Here is a 3,611-nt window from a genome sequence, read left to right on the forward strand (position 1 = left end):
CCACCGGCATACCCTGCTCGCCAGTGTGGTTGGGCTGTGTATTGGAACCTATGCTGAGAGGCTCCTGATGGAGGCTTTCTCCCAAGCAGGCTCTGCGCTGTCCCCGCTTAGACCCCGAACTCTGGACGCCACTCGTGTCCTTTCCAGTATCTTTTCTTTGAACAAACACAAGCTCATTCTATGTAGTATGTGACTTCCTAACTTGCTTTTCTTCACTCCCACTCAGTATGTCCCCAGGAGAGAAATGACGGACTGCCTGCTGGGTGAAAGAGACCAGGGCAGGGGTTAATAATTTAGGAAAAAATGAACTTAGAGCATTTTTTCACACCCAACATAAAAAATAGTTTTTGTTGATTGAAATACCGAGTTTAAAGAGCAAAATTATAAAACTGTCGCAGGTGGGCACAGGTAACCAGGTTCTTGGTGATTGCAAACATGAAAGTGAACTGAACGCACAGAGTTGATAGCAGAAAGAGTGAGAGCAGATTGATGAGGCGACTGTACACTCCGCAGAACATGGGAGCTGGTCACTTCTTAGCAGAGATGGACCTCAGGGCCTGGAGGGATTCTGTTCTTAAAGGGCGCATATGTCCTGGCTGGTTTTTGGCTGGGTTTTATTGTGTGAGTGAGTAGTTGTATTACTTTAAAGCTACTGTTCTCTGTACAATGAATGCTCAATAAATACTGTTGACCTAAAAAAAGCTACTGTGCATGTGGTCTCCCATGATTTTCCTTCACTGACTACCAGGGAAGGGGGTCCCACAGTGCTAATTTATCATAACAGTATTATAATGAAGCAGGAGCCATGTAGCATCTTCTGCACAGGTGCAGTCATGACTCACCGTGATTGAGCAATTTTCCAGAAAGTGGGGGTGACCGGTCCTAGAACAGGCTCTCTGTCCTGTATTGATGTTCTTTGTCTTAGCGCAAGGGCACTCTGCAGTTTCCTGCTTCCTGACCACCCCCTGCCTCAACTTCCCCCATGAGAGACATGGTTCTCAAAAATCTTTTTGGGGTTATTGAAGGACGAAGATCATCCTTCTGTAACTACTTCCAGCTTAGATGGGGCAGTCATCCCTGCCTATCGAGAACCAGGAAACTCTCGCCCTAGTCTATCTAGAGGCGAGTAGAGAGTAGTTAGTGGAAACAACAAGGACATATTCGTTTCGGACCCTCGTAGACAGGATTCCACCCAGAAGGCAGGAAACGAGCCTTCATGCAGAGGACCGGTGCCAACAGGAAGTTTACAAGAAGCGTGACTCTCCAGAACGACAGTGATGTTAGTCCAGCGTCATCAAAGGTCACTTACCCTTTACCACAGGGGTGTCAAACTCATTTTCCCTGGGGGCCACATCAGCCTCGTAGTGGCCTTCAAAGGGCCAAATGTAATTTTAGGACTCTGTAAATGTAACTACTCCTGAACAGTTAAGCGAGAGCTCGGCGCTGCCCCGGGTAGAAACAAGGTGGGGGGCCGGATTCAGCCCAAGGGCTTTGTGTTTGCCGCCTGTGTTTTAGGGCTTCCTCCTTCTGAACAGGAACCTGGGGCCCCCCAGCAGCTCCCCGGTGTGGTCTGGGCTTCGGGTCTCCAGCTGGTCCTGAGTCGGATCGGGATCGGCGGTAGCCTGCTTTCCCCTGGAAGTATGAACCCAACTACCAACCCCCCCAAATTTCACAGCTATGGCGGTACTCAGGACTACCTGGTAGGGAGGGTCCCTTCCACTCAGGGCTGAGTTGGTCTGCTGGCGATCCCTCCTTCCAGGTTTGAAGGGGTGCCCAGACCCCGGGCATCTGGCAGTGTGAAAGTGCCCTTTGGGGCTGGTGGGACTTTGTTTCCATGTCCCTGGAGAGTTTTCTGCACTTGCCCCCGAGTTTATTATACACTTACTGCTAGATGGCGCTCTATCACATATCCGACCTAGGGTTGGAAAAGGGCGGGCCATACGGCATTTCAAGTGGGCGGAGCTCAGTATTGGCCTTAGGGGAGCCCCTCCTTCTCAGAAGGGTTATAGGAAAAGCCTCAATGTACCCAGTGATGGTATCTATCAGGACTAGTAAGTGCTTATATCCTCTGCAAGGAGGCATTTTGGTACAACCGACCCGCCAGTCCTCTCCCAAGTAGGTCCCTCTTTGCTGAATAGGCTCTGTCAGCGGGAGCAGGGGTGGCTTTGCCCAGGGTTGTTGCAGGCACATGGAGTACAAGCCCAGTAGGTTTTCCTCACTGTCGTAGCCGTTCCCCTGCCTACGAGTAATTTACCAACCACGGACACTGAAGCATCCCTTCCGATGTGCAAGGACTCCTGCAAAGCCTTTAAGAATTTCCACCGGGCCCTGGCTCGTGTGGCTCAGTGGACTGGGCATCAGCCCAGGAACCAAAGGGTCCCGGTGCGATTCCCAGTTCAGGGCACAGGCCTGGGTCGCAGGCAGGTCAGGTCCCCAGTAGGTGGCAGCCACACACTGAGGTTTCTCTCCCTCTCTTTCTCCCTCCCTTCCCTGCTGCATAAAAGAAATAAATAAAATCTTCTTTTAAAAAAAGAAATGGGCCTTAAGTTTCCTTCGATCCTCATTATCTTGGCTGATTTGGAGGACAGTGGTCTGGAGTAAGGGGTGCGGACGGAGGAAGTGGCCCCGGTGTCAACAAGAAAGTCCGTTTTCTTACCTGCCACCTGCAGAGTCACTGGGCTCCCGGCAGAGACAGGAACATGAGTGTTCATTCCCTGGGGTCGACCCGTTCCCCGGCCACCCTCAGCCCTCGAGGGCGGCCATGGCCTTGGGTGATGCCGCCTCTCCCCTCTGGGAACAGGGCGGTCTACCTCCCAGTGCCAGGGGTCAGAGCTGACGTTCTTGCAGAGAGCACAGGTCCCCAAGGGGCCGAGGGCCCAGTGTCCGGGGCGCCGGCACCTACCGCAGGTCTGATCCTCCGGCCCTGACCCTCTCGAGGCGTCCCCGAGCCCCCTGACGGGGCTGCTTTTCACCAACAGCACCAGGAAAGGCCCGTGCGAGGAGCTTGGCCCGCCTCCCCCTCCTTTCCCTGGTTTCTCCCCTCCGAGTCCCTGTCATTCAGGACCGAGAAGGCCGTACCCGCGAGCTGCTCTAGGGGGGCCTGTGGGCCTGTTGTAATTTCCGAAGCTTCCGGCCACTATCAGGGGCAGACTGACTTATACAATGCTGTCCTGTCAAGATCCAACCCTCCAGGGATGATGGGTTCAAGTTTGTGTATTTTTGGAAGGCTTCTACTAGTCTGTTTCTGAAGAGCCGGGTTCTCTCGCTTGCCCTGGGTGATTTCCCTCATCTAATTTCCAGGTTTCTCGATGCTGTTTCTCGTTCCCGCCAGCAGGCACCCTGTCCCTGCACCCCTGTTCCAGATTCCCGCCTGAGCATTGCATCCCCTTCAGGATCCCGGTCCGGGGCGGCTTCGACGGCGGGCTGCTCCGTGCCGGGGTTCTGGGTGTGCGGCTGGTCTGCGTGTCCACCGGCCTCCTCCCAGGCCTGCCGATTCTGGTCTGGGGAACGGCAGGTGGTCAAATTCTGCACAAATCCCTCCTCAACATACAAGAGGCTAAAGTAAGAGTCTGAGAATCACACGAGAGACACGAGGGGCCCTCTGAAACTCT

Source organism: Artibeus jamaicensis, unplaced genomic scaffold, assembly GCF_021234435.1.
Source record: "Artibeus jamaicensis isolate MK-2021 breed Jamaican fruit bat unplaced genomic scaffold, CSHL_Jam_final contig_685, whole genome shotgun sequence".
NCBI classification, from domain to species: domain Eukaryota; kingdom Metazoa; phylum Chordata; class Mammalia; order Chiroptera; family Phyllostomidae; genus Artibeus; species Artibeus jamaicensis.